The sequence below is a fragment of the Anabrus simplex genome, chromosome 1, assembly GCF_040414725.1.
Source record: "Anabrus simplex isolate iqAnaSimp1 chromosome 1, ASM4041472v1, whole genome shotgun sequence".
Classification (NCBI taxonomy): domain Eukaryota; kingdom Metazoa; phylum Arthropoda; class Insecta; order Orthoptera; family Tettigoniidae; genus Anabrus; species Anabrus simplex.
The window spans coordinates 948710422-948732267 of record NC_090265.1 but is presented as its reverse complement, the minus strand read 5'-3'; positions in this window follow the sequence as shown (position 1 = coordinate 948732267).

Below are 21846 nucleotides of genomic sequence, written 5' to 3'. Positions count from 1 at the left end.
CAAATCGCACGACATATGCACCTACCAACCTTACGTGTTCGCTTTCTATAGGAAAGAAGTGTTCCCTGCTTTGACTAGCGGCGTAACCGCAAGGTAAACACAGCCAGTGCCTGCGCCCCATATTCCCTCAGTCGTGTTTGCCCTGTTATAGTGTGCGGAGTGTAGCCTCGTGGTGAACGTGAAAACATAATGGCACTAAAATATTTCTCTTACTATATATTGCAAAATATTCGTTTCATTGTAAATCATTCGGCTATAGTTTTGTTTTTGCTACCAAGATGCTTAGCTCTGCTATGTACTCTACTTAACTGGGGTCACACATTGTGTGCTAAATTGGTGTAGATCATGACGTATACAGCCAGGATTATCTAGATCCAGGTTTCCGTAGTTTTCGAGGGTGAAACTATCTCAACGCTTAAAAATTCTGAGCTTAGAAATGCCTGAGGGAAGGAGAACTAGTGAAATTCACAGCATCTCTTCGAATCAACGCACTCGGCCCTCTACAGTGATCATGATTTGACTCACAGGGCTACGCCTAAACCTAGGAAAACTTAGGCTCTCAATTCTAAAGTATCTACAGAGCTCCAAATGTCAACGAGTCATCGCAGACCTACTTTAAACACTCGTCTGTATATAAGGTGAAGATTGTTTCTCTGATAATAGAATGAATTTCTTCAACCATATGTGCATGGTGTAATGTTGTTGCTGTAAAGAACGACTCCTAACTGGTCTCCAGATGCCCCAGTGACCCATTCACTTGTTCGTTTGTTGTTTGCTGAAGTGTAGAAATGTTAGCCGCTGTTTCACCGAAAAATCTTCAGTGGGTATGTGCGATAAGCAGGTTGGTTATTTGCCCTATTCAGCACTGAGAATTGTCATACATCATCTTAATAGAGACCGTTTACAGAGTTTTCTTAGCTTTTGTTTTAGAGAATAAACATCTGAGTCGTCCACCCCGAGCACGAAACATATCACGTTGACTGTTCTACAGAGAAGCTTATTTATAGTCTAGTTGTACATAGCCAAAATAACTTATATATTTTGAAGTAATTAAAAGCAAGCAAGCTTGTAGCTTTACGTGTCTGCTGATAATGTGATAACGAGTCCTCCAGTTTTACGTTAAATCCCGAGCCTCAGAGCTTGACTTCTTATTTTGAAAATCCCACATGCATTAGCTGGGATTCGAATGGCAGCCGCCTTAGAAAGAAGTCAGTGGCAATACCGCTTTGCTGTCACGCCCCCATTTTTAAGGAACTCTTGTCAAAGCAGGTAACATACTCTGCACAGAATACGTACTTAACCGTTATTGAAATAAAGAGCTGATATTAATTTCGAGATCATTGTTGAAGACGTTGGACTGAGTTGAGCTTGTTTTGAGTCGAGATTCACTATTCCTTTTGCTCGAATGGAAAATTCATCTACTCCACTATACCGTCATGTCAAAGAAGTACCAAGATCCGAATGCATTTTATGGATAGCCGTTCATGACCATATACAGGGTCTTACAGTAAACGTACTAGTTATTGTTAACTTATCCTGTCGATCAGCATACATATTGAGTTGGCCCTAACGATTCTACAGCCATTAATCATGCCCAGATAACTATAAGCTACATTTCTCAGGAGACCTTATATTTACAGTATTTACAGTATTTACTATATTTTCTGGTTTGGGCTGGAACAAACTTGTTACTTTGATTTCTCAGTTTCAACCTTGCCTCTGTATGAAAATGACTGAGGTATGGTAAATGCTTTTGCAGACAGTTCATGTGATAAATAGTATGAAAGTGTCGCTCATAGGGTTAGTTGCTGTGTTTCAGTGGGGTTGGCAGGGTGATACTCAATAACACCTTCTAGCTCAGTAATGAATGTAACGAGAAATTATGTCTTAATTTCTGTAGTACACCTTTTTCTGTGATGCGTAGGCTACCTTCGACAGCTGATGGTTGGTCATCCGACCAGCCTTCGGGCTGACAACTGATACATACATAGATACATACAATCATACATACATGCATACATACATTATTCACTTCTGTGTGTTATCTGTATTACATTCTAACCGTGCCTGTGCTTGGGGAAGTGCATAGAACCCAAGTCTACTATCGCTATGTTAATTGAAGCTAAGAAATATAAGTTATTATACTCCAAGAGAGATATGTCAGTGACGGAGTATTTCTTGTGATTGCGACCGGGCCTGCAGTTAACTGTGAAGTAATACGCACTTTACGAGCAGTGAAGAACATTAACACCCTAACACCCATTACTCAGCGATAAGAAGTCTCCTCGTTTTACGAGCCTCTGGCAGACACCGTTCACATGAATAAGGTGTCCGATCAACACCATATACCACTCTAGTTCTTTATGTCTTCGTTTAATATTGTATTGGAAGAAACTTCTTCTGATTTGACTGAGTGTATAATACAGCACAGGTTACATTGGGAACTTTCCTTTGGATTGTATGACTGATAAAAGTAACTCGTGTTCTCATCCCGAGGTGGTGCAGCTTTTTTCAGACACACCCTCTACTGGAGGTGAGCTGCATGGTCTATTTTAGCCACATATCAGTCGCACACTATAACAGGGCAAACACGACTGAGGGAATATGGGGCGCAGGCACTGGCTGTGTTTACCTTGCGGTTACGCCGCTAGTCAAAGCAGCGAACACGTAAGGTTGGTAGGTGCATATGTCGTGGGATTTGCGGTCCATTTCCTGTTTCCCTGCTTACTCGTAACTTACGCTTAACTTTTGGACACTTAGTGTATTTCGATCCAGTTGACGTGTAACGTCTAGCCGGAAACGGCTTCTGTCGGAGTGTAGTGCTAACCACGAAATTCGGTGGTGGTGATGGAGGTGGAGTTTTGGTGTGGGGTTGTTTCTCGGCAACGTAGGAATAGGAAAGTTAGTGTCTATATATTCGAGTCATAGTCCTTGTATAGGCAACCACTATGAAGTTGATGAGTACGTGAAGACATCACTCCGCAGAGAAGCGCGACGTATTGCACGAGAAGCAAGAACGATTTCCCGGACGAAGATACGTTTCGAAAGGGTTTAAAAACGGTTGCATGAAACAATGTCCTTTGGAAAGGACCAGTTTGGGTTGCGGCAGTGACGTCTGCTGAAAACGAAGAAGCTGTGCGTTATGCAGTTGAGAAACATCCGCTCACGGCAGTAATGCTTGTGCACACCAGGCAGGCATCTGTACTACTGTGCATATTGCATCGCATTAAATTGTGCACGTCTTCCCAATTTATTGAGGTCGGCACTTGTTACGGATTTGACCCAATTTTACGGCCTGATCTCCTTCCTGCCGCCAGTCCTAGGGAGGTGTGTAGGCTTATGTATTAACTATTGCGAGTTCCTTTATGGTTAGTAGTGTGGTGGGCTATGTCTAAACAAGGAGAAGTGTATTAAGACGAACATCCATTCCCCGAGCCAGAAGAATCAACCATACGCAGTTACAATCCCCGACCCAACGCCCTCGGCCACGGAGAAGTCGGTTGCAGCTGTTCTTAAACCATGTCAACGCAGATTCTGATCAAGGGTCGAAGACCTCGATGTTAGGCCCCTTTAAACAACAAGCATCACAAGATTCTGATCGAACGTGAATCTTTCCTTTTATAGTTCTGTGCTTTCATTCATTATTATATTTACACCACTTTCCAAAGTAATATTTTCGCATTGTCTACCTTATTTCACATTTTAAAACTTTGCAATTATGAATATTAAGCATTCCTATACATTTTTGTTATGTGCTAAGCTAGCCGTCTTACAAATGGCAGTAATGATTTAGAGTAAGATGAACTTTATTGTAAACGTTATCTGTGATTGATGCTTCCTTCAGCCAATTAACACTCTCTTCGCAGAAGGATGACCTTCTAAATGCCTGCATATCATGTGGCTCTTGATCAAATATTATGGTCAAAGCGCTGGCCTTCGGAGCCCAACTTAGCAGGTTCGATCCTGGCTAAGTCTGGTGGTATTTGAAAGTGCTCAAATAGTCAGCTTCATGTCGGTAGATTTACAGGCACGTAAAAACTTCTTCTTCTTCTCCTTCTTCTTGTCCCTTATTCTCATTGGATGTCGGTTGTCATCAGGCCGATCTGCTTCTTGTCCTCAGCAACTCGGAAAAGAGTGGGGGTACTGAGCCCATATCATTTTCGTAGATTCCGTAGCCAAGATATTCTCCTTATTCCCCTACTCCTTCCTTCAGTTTTACCTTGTAAGATAAGCTGAAGGAGTCTATAGGTATCATTTGAAATGATATGGCCAAAGTAATGAAGTTTCTTCTTTTTGATGTTATGCATGACCTCTAGCTCTTCGTTCAGGCGTTGGAGTACTTCAGTGTTACGTATTCTGTCAACTCATTATATTCTGAGTATGCGTCGGTAGTACCACATCTTAAAAGATCGAAGTGTTTGGTGGTGTTCTCTGTTCGGTCCAAGTCTCGGCACCATAAAATAAGACGTAAAATAAGACATAAAATACGTAACACCGAAGTAAAGGGAGACGAATATTGATCTTAAAGTCCCTGTTAGAGAGCAGTTTGCTCATTCTCTTGAATGTAGTCCTTGCCTGTTCAATCCGGGACCTAATTTGAACAGCATTATTCCAGCTGTGTGCGGGACAAAATTCCGGCACCTCGGCGTCTCTAAAAACTGTTACAAAAGTAGTTCATCGCGCGTAAGATGATAATAATAATAATAATAATAATAATAATAATAATAATAATAATAATAATAATAATAATAATAATAATAATAATAATAATGTCTTCTTGGGATCACGTGCCAAGTTCAGTGCTTCATCCTTTGTCGTTTCTTCTTCTTCCTCCAATACTCGAATATTCTCGCTGTCTCATTATATTATTATTATTATTATTATTATTATTATTATTATTATGATTATTATTAGTTGCGAAAAAGACTCGAAAACTGATCACGCAAAGCTCACTTAGAAGTTGTACATTTTCGTCTTTGCCAGGCAACCTTCAGTTTTTCTCTCATCGTGGTTCTTCGTACTTCTGTCCCCTTGGCTCCTGTCTTCTTGTGGTTTCTCTCTGACTCTACTTCCCACTTGCTGATTTTCGTTCTGTAGCAGGTTCGGTCTGCGATGTCGGCCACTTTGATTCCTGATTTTTCCAGGTCTTAGCGGATTTCCGATGTCCACCTATTTGATTTGATGTTTTCTGTTGCCTCTTGTAAGATCCTTGTCAGTCTGTTTTCTGGAAGGCGTTTGATGTGTCCTTAAATTTCAGGCGTCTTTTTCTGATGTCGGCCGCAAGGTTTGAGAGCTTCTCGGTCTTTGTACGAGATTGCAGTCGGTATTCTTCGTCAGTCAGTTTTGGGCCGATAATTTTTTTTTTTTTTTTTTTTTTTTTTTGCTAGGGGCTTTACGTCGCACCGACACAGATAGGTCTTATGGCGACGATGGGATAGGAAAGGTCTAGGAGTTGGAAGGAAGCGGCCGTGGCCTTAATTAAGGTACAGCCCCAGCATTTGCCTGGTGTAAAAATGGGAAACAACGGAAAACCATCTTCAGGGCTGCCGATAGTGGGATTCAAACCTACTATCTCCCGGATGCAAGCTCACAGCCGCGCGCCTCTACGCGCACGGCCAACTCGCCCGGTGATAATTTTTCTGATGATTTGACATTACTCTTTCAGGATGTCTTCGGGTACCGTTTTTCTGTGGAGATCCAGTGTTTTATTCGCCTGTAGTATTTCAGGTTTGATCACGGTGTTGTAATGTCGAATTGTGGTGAAGATTCAGAGGCATTATTTGTTGTAAATGTTTTGCGTGTGGCCGAGGGCGCTCTTAATTTTCTAGATGCGGACATCGATGACCTGTTCTTATCCTGTTGGTACTACAATTTCTCCGAGATATCGGAACTGCCTTACTTTTTCGATTGTGCTTAAATTTCGTGTTGAAATTTTGGAGGTTGCAGTGGTTGCACATGACCTTGGTTTTTGGTAAGGATATTTGTTGGCCGAATTTTTCTGTACATTTCTTGAGGGTTTCGATTTGGCTGATTGCCTGTTCTTCGTTTGTTGCGAGGATATCTTCTATGGAAGCGAGACAGGAGATTTTTACATGTTTTCATGTCATACTTAATGTTGCCAGTTTCCTTGAGCTTGTTCCCATTCCCTCATGATTTGTCTAGGGGTATGTTAAAGAGTAGTGGGGAAAGTCCATCTCCTTGTCGGACACCGGTTTTTATCTGAAAAATTTCAGATATATTTTCCATGAATTTTGCTTGAGAGGTTGTGTTGGTGAGAGTTAGTCTGATTATTTTTGAGTCTTTTTGTCCAGTCTGTATCCACTCGGTGTTTGTAAGAGGGATTGCCGGTCAATGGAGTCGTATAACTTCTGGAAGTCCATGAAGGTGCAGATTCTGGGTTGTTTTGTGGTGTGCCGTAGTTTCAAGATGGTTTTCAGGTTGAGTATCTGTTCTGCACAGGATCTGTGGGGCCTGAAGCCCGCTTGGCAATCGCCTATGAGTGGTTCTAGTTGTTTCTGTGTTCTTTTTTTGTTAGTGGCTTTACGTCGCACCGACACAGATAAGCCTGATGGAGACGATGGGATATGGAAGACCTAGGAATTGGGAGGAAGCGGCCGTGGCCTTAATTGAGGTACAGCCCCAGCATTTGCCGGGTGTGAAAATGGGAAACCACGGAAAACCCTATTCAGGGCTGCCGACAATCAGATTCGAACCCACTATTTCCCGAATGCAATCTGTGTTCTTTGGAGGAGGGCTGCGGAGAGGATTTTGTATGCGACTTGTTCACGTTTGTTCGGTCACCTTTTTTGTGAAGGGGAACGAGGAGGGCGTTTATCCAATTTTCTGGTAGGTTTTCCGTTGTCCGAATTTCTTGTGTGATTTGTGTGAGTTCTTGGAGTGAATTCTTTCCTAGGTGTTGAAAGAAGCTCTGCTACGATGCCGTCGTCTCCGGAAGAATTTTTGTTTTTCAGTCGTTGTATGTGTCGGTGTATTTCCTCTTGTATAGGTGGGGATGAATCTGGGTTTGGGTTGGGGTGGGGTTTATGTGGAAACATTTCTGTTGGTTCTGGGCTTTTGAGTAGTGACTCGAAGTATCTCGCGAGTTCCTTGGTGATTTCGTCACATGCGAGTGCCTGTTTTCCGTTTTGTTTCCTGAAGCAGAGGTCCTTGGGCGTGTACCCATTTAATCTGTTGCGGAAGATGCTGTAAAAATCTCTAGTGTTGTAATTGCGGAAGTTCTGTTCGGCCGACTTCAGTTGCAGGTATTTCCTCTTGGTTTGTCTGAGTTTAGAGGTCTGTCTGAGGACTTCGCGGAATTTTTCCTCGTTTTCAGACGTACGGTTGCTGATGAAGATCTGGTATGCGTTTTTTCTGTTCAATATGGCTTGGTCACATTCGGTGTTCCGAAAAGTGGGATTTGTTCTGATGTACTCTTCATGATTTTGTCGTGGAATTCGTTCCAAGTTTTTGCTGGGATTTTTCCCACGTTTCCCCGAGATTTGATGTTTTTATTATGTTACGTCCAATTTTTTGTTTGCCTTGGATTGATCGTAGAAGCGTTTTGCTTTACGTCGCACCGACACAGATAGGTCTTACGGCGACGATAGGATAGGAAAGGCCTAGGAAGTGGAAGGAAGCGGCCGTGGCCTTCATTAAGGTACGGCCCCGGCATTTGCCTGATGTGAAAATGGGAAACCACGGAAAACCATCTTCAGGGCTGCCGACAGCGGGGCTCGAACCCATTATCTCCCGATTACTGGATACTGGCCGCACTTAAGCGACTGCAGCTATCGAGCTCGGTACTTTGATTCTTGTTAGATGATGGTCCGAGTCAATGTTGGCTTCTCTGCGGACTTGGACGTTGTATATTTCTTTTTGTGCTGGGAAGGAGATGGCGACATGATTGATCTAGTGTTTGCCGCAGCAGGTGTTGGGTGATTCCCATGTAAAGAGTTTATTGGAGTTTTTCCGTAGGGATGTTGACATGAATTTCAGGTCCTGTTGTTGACAGAGCTCGATGAGGCGTTTACCGTTTTTGTTAATCTTTTCGTGCGCTGAGAATCTTCCTGCGTTTTTTCTGTAGCACTTTTCTTTACCAATTTTACCGTTGAAATCGCCGAGGAGAATGATTGTCTTTTTCAGGAATTTTTATGAGTGTGATTTTAAGTTTGTTCCAGAAGTTTCTCTTTGTTTCTGATCTTTGCAGTCGTTGGTGGGTGCGTGGGCATTTACGAAGGTGTACTGGAGAATTGCACAGTGAACTTGCAAGGTCATTAGTCTGTGGTTTATGGATGTGATCTCTTCTACGGAGTTCACGATCTTTTGTGTACAAAAAAGCCATGCCTAACATTAGTGTAGCTTTTCCTACTGTTCATGTAGTTTTGCTCTTGAAAATGCGCTAATTACCATATTCTGATGTTTCCGACTCAGTGAGTCAGGTCTCTTGTACGGCGAGTAGCTGAATTTTTTGCTAATCTAATTCTGATGTTAATCTGAGAAGTTTGCGTACTTGCAGGAATGCGTTGATGCTTAGCGTGCCGATGTAGAAGGGAATTTTGGTGGGAAGTTGGCCAGAGAGCTTCGACTCTCTCTTTCGTGTAAGCCCGGCTCCTCCAGAATTCGAGTGGCCGGTTGCCGCCTTCATTTTCACTTCGCGGGTCGATTGGTTACCACCTGGAGTAATGTTGTTCTTACTTGCATGAATCATGGTGTGCTTGTTCTCATGCGACTGGTCTTATCCTGAGGGACTGGGGTACAATCAGGTGGGTGAGTTCCTGAAGGTATAATAACAAAAATAAATTATGCAAACTCTGTGTCCTAGGCAACGCCGTGCAGAAAATACATAGTGCCTGTCTTCTTCATGATTTCCATGACAGTAACGACAAATCGATCAATATGGCTGACACTTAGGGCAGGGATTATCATCATCATAGGCATTTATTCGTCAGCGAATATGTAGTATATAAGTACAATGCCATTTGGACATATTAATTGTGTCATCTCAGATGGCTGAACAGTCCGATTGTGGATGCACAGAATGTGCAGTGACAGCACACACTAGTAGTTGCAGCAGATGGTTGTGCAAGAATGCCATCCCTCGCATTCGCTCGTTCTTTCCTGCGGTTCCTCCTCTCAGCTTCTAATCTTTTTCTATCTTTTTCTAGATGTTCAACTCCATTGTATACAATGCTACGCCATTTGGGCCTATCCTCGGCTGTAGTATCCCAGTTGATAGTATCAATATGACATCTTTTAAGATTATACTTTAGAACATCCTTACATCGTTTAAGCTGCCCTCCATGGTTACACTGGCCATTCTTTAGTTGGGAGCACAAGATTTTCTTTGGGAGGCGTGTATCTGGCATGCGGACGGTATGACCAGCCCAGCGTAGCTGATGCCTGACTATCTTTGCCTCTATGCTTGTAGTGTTGGCTTCCTCGAGGATGCTAATATTCGTTCGACGATCTTGCCATTTAACTTTCAGTATTCTCCGCAAGCATCGTTGATGGTATTTTTCCAGGCATTTTAGGTTTGCAGAGATTATAAACGTGATATCAAGTGCCTTTTTTTTCGGAGTGTTATCTGTGGATGAAGTTTAGGCTAAAATAAAATGGCTGCCACTTATGACACAAAAATGATACAGTATTTGTCTAAAATCACTATTAAACGACCATATACTGGCAAGATAACATCAAACACACCTTCAGTAAACATTATATTGTCATGAATACTACTAGGAAACCATAAATGAAGTACTGTTCTTTCTTACAGATGTAAATGAGGCGCACACAAACTACGCACGATCTTAACTTATTGCGGCAATTATTATTATTATTATTATTATTATTATTATTATTATTATTATTATTATTATTATTATTATTTATTATCGTTCCGACCATCTATGGACCACGTTTTACAGTATTTACGTTATTTTTCACCAGTCCTGACTTCACATTCTGCCAATACTTTTTCATCCTTGCACTGACTTCTTTCTTCTGTTCTTCTTGTAGGTTCTCTTCTTCTTCTTCTTCTTCTTCTTCTTCTTCACAAGTTCTTCCCCAGTCTCCTGGAAACCCTTGAACTCCTTCACTTTTAAATAATTCTGACATTGCTGTATGTGAAATCTTTCCTCTGTCATAGCTTATAACATTGTATTTCTATACTGTATGGAATAAAATTATTGTTAAAAATGCATGTATCAAATTAACATGTTATCAAATCAAAATGATATATTCTTTGCACAGTAGTATTTAACACCCAGAGTATGTTGTATTGACCGTGACCGAACGCTTTACTTCAGCTTGAAATTACATTTGAAACTATTACGAAGTTAATGTAAGCTTTTTTATATGCCTATTATTATTCCTGGTGCAGCAGTAACATTAAAATGGTATTCTGTACCGAGGAGAAAGGAAAGCACGCTTTAAATGTTTTAAGTGGCTCCGCCTCTCCCAGGCCAATAAACCTTTTAGCGATCTGGAGACTAGAATCTTTAATTCTGTCGGGATTTGGCAATAATGGGAGTCTCGCTTGAATTGCTGCACGATCACCCTAAGACCTCTCTTCTTCTCCTTTTCTTTGCGCCTGCTACACCAGTTTTCGTGAATACCGTCTTTCCAGATAAAGGAAATCTGCTGTCTGCTTAACAGGAGAAAATATTACTCTAATCCCTTTGAAACGTAGGGGATTTATAATTTCGTTGAAGTGCAGTAGTTTTGGAACTGAGCATACTTCTCTTTCCGTAAGATTGGTAAACCTGCTTGAAGAACGAAATTTCACCACTCCTTCTGTTATGTATGGTAGTAAGTAAAGTGATTATGGATTTTCTGTTGTGTTCAGGTCATTTCACTAGTATTTTTTTCCTCAGGTTCACATGTGTAGTCGAGGGCTAAGCACACTGGACCTTTCGAGGTTGCTTTTCCTAACATACTATTTTTTGACGGACTTGACCACCTCTAGCAGCCCTTAAATAAGCGAGAATTTCAATTCAGCCAATTATAACTAGGAAGGTCATTAGAGTTTTTGGGTATTTAATTTATTTATTTATTTATTTATTTATTTATTTATTTATTTATTTATTTATTTATTTATTTATTTACTCGCGTATAACCGTGGAACCAGTCAGTGCCAATCAGTCACGTTTTCTCATAGGTGACCTATCCTTAGCGTTAGCTTTCTGAAATCATGTTTCGATTGATCTCATTGTTCGTCTCCATGGCTAAATGGTTAGCGTGCTGGCCTTTGGTCACAGGGGTCCCGGGTTCGATTCTCGGCAGGGTCGAGAATTTTAACCATAATTGGTTAATTTCGCTTGCATGGGGGCTGGGTGTATGTGTCGTCTTCATAATTTCATCCTCATCATGACGCGCAGGTCGCCTACGGGTGTCAAATCGAAAGACCTGCATCTGGTGAGCTGAACTTGTCCTCGGACACTCCCGGCACTAAAAGCCATACGCCATTTCATTTCATTAGACTGTTATATGAGGGAGGCTTAGGCCTATCTTATTATATTTTCCCTTAGAACACAAATCACCTCCACCTCTACCATGACCACGCAGTCAACCCGAGATGACTAACCTCGCGGATATCCGTACCCAACGTGCAGGGCTTTAATCATAACTAAGATAGATCCTCAGCATTTACCTCGTGTGAAACCATCTTCAGGGCTGCCGATGGTGGGATTGGAACTCACCATCTCCCGAATGCAGGCTCACAGCTACGCGACCCTAACCGCACGGTCAGCTTGCTCGGTGAGTATTCTTTTAACCGCCCAAATAGAAGCAGGGCTACGATTTACAGATCTAAGAAATCTGCTCTGATAATTACCGTATGGCATCAGCTACTGCAGGCCGGTATTGATGCCACATGGCTCCCTGCGTGTCGATTGCGATATTCCGTTTTATTCTTCTGAATGGTAGAGAAAGCAGAACTGTGTCGGGCGAACTATGGCTGAGATTGAATGAATTTTATCCGGTAAACACCAAATGGGTGATCAAATATATTTTGTGTATGCTGACACTATACGAGTGGAGTGCTGAAAAGACTGCCTCTGCCTGGTTTGAACCCACGGTCCGGAGGCCTACACTGTACCACTTATCCACAGAGGATATGTCCGCTCTTATTAGATTGTAATTGATAATGCATCTCTCAGAACCTTCTAAATAATACAGAAGACGCTTCATTCGTTGTCTATGACTTACGAGCAGTGGCGTACCCACAGGAACCCACACAATACTTCACAGTAATCCTCTCCCATAGCACTATAACCCTGGAGAGTGTTGGCCTGCCAAGTGACCGCTGTTCATATCCCGAGCCGTGCAGATTGCAAGGTGATCCGTTGTCAACGCGCTAAATCCTCTCGGCCGTCATTCGTGACTTTAAGATCGGGGCCGCAAACTCTGCATCAGATGGCTCGTTAGTTGTAGGCTGGGCAGACCTCGAAGTAACCTTCAGATGCTGGTAAAATCCGTGACCTGGCCGAGAATCGAACCCGGGGTTTATTGCTTAGAGACAGGCTCTTTAGTCTTAGACCACGGACTACTTTACACAGTACAGCAAGAAACTATTTGTGTGAGACTGCTATTTCAAGAGTCTTCAAAACTTCGGGGGATAATCAGCTAAGATGTACACCATACTTATGACAACACTTTGAATTTCTTCGTTATAACGGTCCTAGTTTGTAAACTAGCAAACGCATGTTCTTCTTGATAAACGGAATGACGTACAGTAGTTAGTTACACGTTCAAACAGATAGGCCACTGTCAGTTCGTTGTACCACCATGGAAACTTGCTATCATGATCTGCCGACAACTTGATTAAAAGCTATTGCTGAAGGAATCTTTTGGGGCCGAGCTCTTCAGAGATTTTCTAGCAAGATAATAAAAGGCGAGAAAGGAAGAGCAGCAGTTTGTCAAAGCTAAATACAGTGCGCGCGACACAGGCGTCATCCTTAATTAACCATGGTTCGCACACTGCGCCCCGCCTGGGGCACTCCCAGGCGGCGCCTCGTATCACACATAGCTGTACTGTCACAACGAGCGATATTGGTGCGAGAAGAATGCAACATAGAGCAAGACGTCAGAGAAATAGCATGTCATGTTAAAACCACAGAAATGAAACGTATGTTACGAACAGGCAGATACTAAACGAACCGAAACATCTCGTAGGTAACATCCTTTGATCCTAAGTTATTTCAAAATGAAATAGACATTGAAGTGACATTAAATTTAAAACAGACGTTATGGAGATTTTATAATACCTGTTAATTATCAGTGTTGAAAATGTGAATATTGCTAAGCTGATGTGAAGTTCTGAATGCATGCGTTTTCGCCATGTACCTGTAATCATTTTATAAATGCTGCATTGAAAAATAATGATTGATTGCCGTGTATTGTAACATTAACTACTCTATCAACAGCGACAGTTGTATCCGTTTGTATTCCCGAATGTTAGTGGAAATATCAGTTCCATTCCAATAACTACCGTACCCTAAGTCGTTTTTTGGTTGGCAAGTTACTTGAAATGATGTGGTACTGCCACTTGTTTAGCTCGCTTTTCTCGACGTAGGCTAAGATGTTCACTGATGAGCAATTGCCTTAGAACTACCTGACTTGTAGTGCCTGAAGATGGTGATGGCGATACAGCGGAGCATGGAATCCACACGGCACCAGGAGCATCTTTATGATAAAGGGACTGACGTACAGTTCCATGACCGCTGCACAGCCTCTTCTAATGCAGAGGAGAGGCAGTGCAGAGTTCAGGGCGCACACATCCTTCTCTGGACTTCCCAGATGTGCCCAGTAGGACTGGGTTCGAGTGACCCCGGTTGTCAACAAGCATCCTCATGTCGATAGATTGTTTATCAAACCACCAGGCCACAATCAATGGACGGGTTCCTTTCTTTGCTACACAGATCTTCTGCAGAGTACTGGAGATGAAATAATGGAAGACAGGATCAGACAGCAGGTGTATTTATGTATCGCTTGCCATTCAGTGACGTTAGCAGATATACCAAGAGTCCTATTTCATCCCAAGTGAACAGTCTCCATACGAGGATACCACCACCACCGGCCTGAAAATGTACCCTGGTGGCAAGAGGAATCCATTGCCTCCTGCACTTAGTGACGCACTCGTACTCGTGCCGTCGGCATGTATGAACTTGTACCTTCACTCACCTGTCGTAGCGACTATTGCCATGCTTCCAATGATGGTGTTTCTTTGCCTATGTCAGTCTTTGCGTCTTTGAGACCTGCAGGAAGAAGGGATAACTTAATGGGATGGTGGATTTTGTAACTCATTGTGAGAAGATTGTTCTGAAGGGTACGACTGCTTAAACTTCGTTGCAGTGTAGTTCTGAATTCGGGAGTGTTCTGTTGCATTGCGGTCCGTCTATCCGCTCTTAACATACGAGCTAGCTGACAGCGGCCCCTCACCCAAACACGTACACAAAGGCGGTTGACCCTGACGACGGTGATTTTGTCCGCACCACGTACTCTTGACACAGTGGCCCGTACAACCTTGGTTGCTGCCTGCTCTATTTCGGAGACTGCACGACCCATATCCATGGCACTGACAATCTGGCCACGATCAAACGTCTCGAGATCTCGTGTCTTACCCATCCTGTGCTGAACTGTTACACACACGGTCAGGACGAGGTCTGACGATATTTCAGTCACGAGCCTCGCTGAAAAAAAAGTCACATGATTGCGGGAACAGCTTCCGAGTTTTCTTCATATTCCACCTTGATATTTCTCCTCTTGTTCTTTCCCCAAATTTATAGTGGCCAGCACGTACTGGTAATTGGGCCTACTTTTACGGCCAGATGCCTTTCCTAACGCCAAGGGTTGTAATTGTTATTAAGTGTTTCTGTGGTAGTTAGCAGTGTGATATGTTTTGTGTGTATATGCAGAAATGTGTATTAAGTTGAACACAAATACCCAGTCTCCGAGTCAGAGGAATTGACCATACGCAGTTAAAAATTCCCAGCCCTGCTGGAAGTCGAACCCGGGGCCCTCTGAACCGAAGGCCTGTACGCTGAACATCCAGCAAAGGAGATGGATCTGTTCCGTCTTGATGACATCCGATAATTGGAAGTAGGCCTATTAAATTTTTACTGTGTGTTCTGGCAAATTGAGTTTTACGCCACAGGGATTATCTTAAAGGAATGTTTGGCGTATAAGATAGAAATACTTTTCAGACAAAGCTCTCGCGTTACTCCGCACAATCTTCCTTTATAACACTTCAAATTCTTGTAGTAGTGACACAATAAATACTACGTTACAATTTAAAAATAATCGAATACATGTCTTAACTGTAATATGAAATAATACTTGTACCATCGTTTATCTTGTATTTGTGATTGCCTTTAGGCATTTGTGAGCTTTTCTCGCAGGAACTTTGGGTTAAAATATTGTGTATATTACTCAGTATTTGTGTAAAGATTTTTTAAAAACCATAACATCTCCCTTAACTGATCACAGATACAGAATCACCCTTCTGTTCTCATGATTGCTTGTTCCATCTTGGCTGATGTAGCTAAACTTCTTAAGAGTCGGAGAATTGATGACGCTACATGCTGACATGCACTTAGGTTGGACGTTTTATGCTTGGTCGAAACGCAAACGGAACGTCGAAATGAATGCACAGCTGGTGTTTCCAAACATTTTTATCAAGTTATTATTATTATTATTATTATTATTATTATTATTATTATTATTATTATTATTATTATTATTATTATTATTTACTGCACCTAGAGTGCAAATAAATTGGAAGCAACGAATGGGCGCTTATGTGGTGGGGATTATTGTTCCAAGAGGGAGTATAACTGGACAACCATACTCTCTCAACGCTAATTCAAAGGGAAAATCAAAGAGGTCTGCACTTCGAAGAGTGAAGGTATAGGTAAAAGAACGGGAAGGGCAATAAGTGGCGTACCGGGCGAGTTGGCCGTGCGGTTAGGAGCGCGCAGCAGCTGTGAGCTTGCATCCGGGAGATAGTGGGTTCGAATCCCACTGTCGGTAGTCCTGATGATGGTTTTCCGTGGTTTCCCATTTTCTTTCCTATCCCATCGTCGACATAAGACCTGTCTGTGTCTGTGCGACGTAAATCAAAATTGTAAAACAACAAAACAAAGTCAGAAGTCCAGGTTGAGGAAGAAACTACTGTGCTGAGTATCTGGATCACCTACTTCGTACACGCAATGAAAAGTTTCACAGTTGAGAAGAGTAGGTAGAAATTCGCTGACTTCTAGAATTGCATCATGAATATTTTGCTATATCCTGCACTAGTTACTGGATAAATACTCTAGAAAAACCATTTGTGACACTCACGTTCAAGTTACCACGATCTTTCAACTTGGATTTAATTTTGATTTTTTCCAAGTATTAAGTATTGGAAAGCATTCATGGCTAAAGTCGTTAAAATGAATACATTGCTATCGCTTTAACTACTGATCTAAGAACACTGTCTGCAAAATAAATCAAAAATGGATTTTCTGTGTTTGTGAAGTCGCATTCATAAACCGCATACGACCACACCGAATACACAGCACACCAAATGAACATCAGATAAAGGCTGTAGCTTGTATGTAATCCGTCCGACTTTATGTGGAAAGCCGTGTATAAATGTATAATTTCCGCATGAATATTAATATACAGTGCTTCGGGTCATGACAGAACATGCATAAAAGACAAAATTTAATCAAACCCTGTAAAAGGATACCCACATGTAATAAAACACAACTCATAATTACAACGTAATTGATTTGCCCAAAAGTCAACTGAAATGTCATGTCATTTGCAAGCTTACAGTCTTCCAACAAGAATAAAAAATATTTAACAAATGAAACTCGATCAATTAACGTAAGATGTAGTCCTACTAAACATTCCATCTCTATTTTCTTTGAGAGAAAAATACGGATAACCTCCAAAATAGTAAAATAAAAATAGAAAAACTGCATTTGTCATTGAAAATAAACACATTGTATGAAAATATTTAATTTCATTGGATAATAATAATAATAATAATAATAATAATAATAATAATAATAATAATAATAATAATAATAATAATGGTGTATGGCATATAGGCGACCTGCATGTCTTTGAGGATGGGGCTCTACCTAAGATGATTTCTAATCTAACATCACAAACACCCATCTCCGAGTCACGCAAATTAACCAATTAAGATTAAAATCCCCACTCTGTCGGTAATCGAACCCGGGACCCCCTGGGCCAAAAGCCAGTGCGCTAACCATTCAGCCATGGAGCCGAACTGTACATTAGCAGAATTACAGGAATAATAAAGGAAAGATTCAAGAACTACCAGAATCAGTCGAGATATTAGAAATTATGTGATAAAATTCCCAGGTCGCTACACCTGGTGACGTTATAGCCGGGGTTAAAATTACGCACAGGACTCGCTAACTTACTGTGATATCTGATGCATAGACACTTTATCATTTTCAGGACAAAACTCACGGAATTAAACACGCATGTGTTCATATAATTATCTAATCACCAGCGACATCGAATTCAGTCTGTTATTGGGCTGCTTTATCATAAACCATCAATACGCTACTGCTACCGCAAGTAGCAACGGAACTCCTTCAGATGCAGGTAGCGAGGCGACAGTGACAGCACAGTAACGGCTACCCGCATACTTCGTTGAAAACCGGTGAGTTCGCCGCGCGGTTAGGGACGCACAGTTGTGAGCTTGCATCCGGGAGATAGTGGGTTCGAACCCCACTGTCGGCAGCTCTGAAGATGGTTTTTCCCATTTTCACACCAGGAAAATGTTGTGGCTGTACCTTAATTAAGGCCACGGCCGTTTCATTCCCACTCCTAGGCCTTTCCTATCCCATCGTCATCATAAGACCTATCTGTGTCGGTGCGACGTAAAGCAACTTGTAAAAAAAAAAAAAAAAAAAAAAGTCGTTGAGAAAGGATAACTCCATGAATTACACTGATGTGTCTTTAAGCTTCCTCCTAAGTTTAGATTAGAATGAGATGCGACTGTCGTACGAATTAGGCACGTGATTTCTTGTTGTTGTAAGTTCCCCAGTTGAATAATTGTCTTTGGTTGGAAGAGAACTATTAATCACGTTATCTGTATTAGGCATATGACATTTACCAGTCCTGATTATAGTGTCAGGAATAGAATAGTAAACAGCTATTTATAACAGTTTACTAATGCTGTATTAAAAAAAACCAGCCCCGTAGTATAGGGGTACCCTCTTACCTGGAGGCCTTGGGTTCGATTCCCGACCAGTCCAGAGTAATTTTGGATCAGCTTAGTGAGACTGAGGAGCTGACTGATACGAGAGGAAGCGGTCGCGGTCGAGAGAGTTAAACGGTACGGCTGAGGATGTCGTCACACTGACCGCGTGGAAATCCAGTATCTGCTGATCATTTGATTGAACAGGAGTCTTCTTGACAGGGCAAAGCCCTCAATGGAGTATTACGACTCGGGTTTTAATAATATTTTAATATAGTTTTAATAATATTTTTCGGTCTTCTATGGATCACGTTGGACAATCTTTGCATTATTTTTAGCCTTCTCTGCCTTCACTGTCTGTCAGTATCATTTCATCCTTTTTTCCTACTTCATCTGTATAGGAACTCCCTTTTCTCATTAGTGTCTCCCCAATCTCCTGGAAACCTAAATTGATTTTTGTCTGGTATATCATCTTCCGTAACCCCTGTCTTAGTCAAGTCCAGCCTTACTTCTCGAAACCATATTAGCTTGTTCTCTTCCTGAAGAATTCGAAGATTCTCTTCGTCAGTCTGATACTGTCTATCCTCAACAAGTGTCCATAGAACTGTACCCTTCTGTTCTTCATCAAATTAACCACTCCCTTCCGTTCTTTGATACACTTCTTTATTAGAATTGAGTCTCCTATGCCCATTTTTGGTATTTTGGCGTAGAAATTTTCTGAACGTTTTTTCTTTCTCTCTTTCTATCTTTCCCAGTCATATCCAATGATGCTGCTGCATACAGGCACTCGGGTTTAACAACGGTGTCTAGGTGCATTAGTCTAGCCTTTCTGTTGTAGGTGTTCCTCGTCAGTTAAAATGCCATTCCCATTTTTCTCGCCCGCACTTTAATGTCGTCCTCCGACACATTATCTTGCAATTCCCCCCCCCCCCCCCACCACCAAATAATTAAAGCTCTTAACTCTCTTTAGTTTTTCGTCCCGTAACTTCAACAGCATGTTTCTCATGAACACAGTCTTCTCAAAAGAAATTTGAAGTCCAGGCCGAGTTATTCAATCCTTTTGTTAGCTGTTGATGTATCACCAACGAATGCCAAACAATCTATACTTATACTCTTCTTACCTCTCCCAATCTCGCAAGTTTATATATCAGGAATTCCTTCTTCCTTTCCCTAAGAACTTTTTCCAGAACACAGTTGAACATGACTGGTGAGAGTCCGTCTCCATCGAAGGGCACAGAGGTCTCCCCATGAACTTTATTATGGAGTAAGTGTTGCTGATTTTCTGCCTGATCAAAGTTCTTGTCTTACTGTCTACTCCAAACCCTTCTAGAACACCCATCAAGGTTTTTTTTGTCAATGGAGTAGTCTCAGTTGACATCTGCTCCCCTTGTTACTTTCACATTCATGATTGTTTTCTTTGTTGGCCTAGGAATTTCTACGTGATCAATTTGAAACTCCCAAGATTGGATTAGCAGATCTGAAAGTCTTCTGTTTTCTGGGTAAATGTTTGAAATTTGTTGACTTTAGTCGGAGATCAAAGGCACGGCACTGTTCAGTAAGTCTCTTACCATTGTTATTCGTTCGTTTGTGCGCTGGATATTTTCCTGTCTTTCTGTACTTTTTATGTACTTCTTATCTTTGTCAGTCTGTGCGCTGAAATCGCCCAACAGCACCTTGATGTTCCTCTCTGGAATATTTGACCACTAGTCTTCTGTTTCTTCCCAGAACTTTTCAACTTTGACTGGACCTTTGCGGTTGTCTTCATTGATCGGGCCATGGGAATTTATTATAGTGTATGTCTTATTCCCACACCCGAGGTGCAGAAGTGAGAGTCTCTCCGATGAGCTTTCACGGCCTATTGCAGAGTCTATTAAGCTTTTGTCTACTATAAAAGCCGTCCCAAAAAGTTAAAGTGAATTTGTATTAACCACTCCGCTGGATTTCCTTTGTATATCCTATACTTTCCCCTCTCTGTATCTTATTTCCTGGATGGCCAAGATCATTACATCCCATTCTTCCATTGTTTTTGTCAGCTCTTTGTGTTTCCAAACTTAAGAAGCGAGCTCACATTGAGAGTTCCTAACCAGTGTCTCGTCGTTTCGTCTTGAGTTTGTGGTTTCCAGGAAACTCAGACGTCCCCTCGCGTTGTGGTGCATGCTCTCCAGAACCCTTTGGCTGCTTACGCCACTCGTGGATGCCTCATTTGAGCTACCACCTGGACTAGTTTTGTTCTCAAAGTGGCTTTCCATAACGCATCAACTGTCTAATTACTAGACGGGCAAAGCGTAATAATGTTTTGTTAAGCTAGAACTAAGTTTGTAAGTCCTACAGCCACCGCTCACATGGAAAAACAGACGCTGACCGAGAACGCCGCCCGATGCGGGAACAGACGCGTCTGGATTTTAAGAATCTTCCACCCTGTCCACGGTTAGTAATTTCTTCCTCTTCCATTTTCTAGGCCTTTGACCGGTTTCCAATTTGGGGTGATGCACTTATTGATTGAACAATTTATAGTAAACCAAGAGCCATGTTGTTGAACGAAAAGCACTTATTTACATAATAATTTATCACTGTGGCCAACTGGCGGCCATGTTGTTGGCCGTAAGGTAATATTGTAATGTTGAAATGTTGAACTAGTGAATAGATAACTAGTGGTCATGTTGTTGGCCAAAAAGCATTAATACACAAATGCATTAAAGATACGGAAATAGAATTACGAGGTTATACCATTTTCCGGAATATGATACGAGTATTCTGTAACTCTTCAGCTGCTAAATTGTGTTTGGTTAAAAATGTGACTAAAGAGTTTAAATATTATTATCCAGAAAAGAACGAAAATGAACTAAGTTCATGAAAAACCACAATTTTCTAACTTCCGTGACGACGTGAGAGAACGGAATACTGAATCACGAAACAAGCGACAGTCACTTAAAAAGACATAAATATATTTAAAAGTTATCCTCACTAACCGCTTCAGCGAACACGAATCCATATTACACGAGGAGAGTTAGAAAAACTACACACACTTCCACTCCTCCCTGACTAAAGTTGCACTCTACTAGCAATAATTTGTAAAAAGACGTAAGTACAACTCAATAAATATTTTGTGTGTTACCAGGAGCTCTTTCTTCCACCATTTAGTCGAATCCAAATCCCCCTATTCTTCTTCTTCTTCTTCTTCTTCTTCTTCTTCTCCTTCTTGTACAGCTCCTTGGCTACATGGTTAGCGTGCTAGCCTTTGGTCACAGGGGTCTCGGTTTCGATTCCCGCGGGGTCGGGAATTTTAATCATTATTGGTTAATTTCGCTGGCAAGGGGACTGGGTGTAGGCCTATGTGTCGTCTTCATCATTTCATCCTCATCACGATAAGCAGGTCGCCCTACTGGGTCAAATCGAATGACCTGCAACTGGCGAGCCGAACTTGTCCTGGGACACTCCCGGCACTAAAAGCCGTAAGTTATTTATTTTTTATTTTTCTTATTCCTTGTACCCAATTTACCTGCCACTTGTTTGAAACATCTTATTTCGTGAGGAGTATCTCAACCCTTGTAGTTGAATAAGTATGTACTCTCACACAGCTTGAGTTCATTTCACCGCAAGAGAACGAGTTAGAAATGAATTATTTG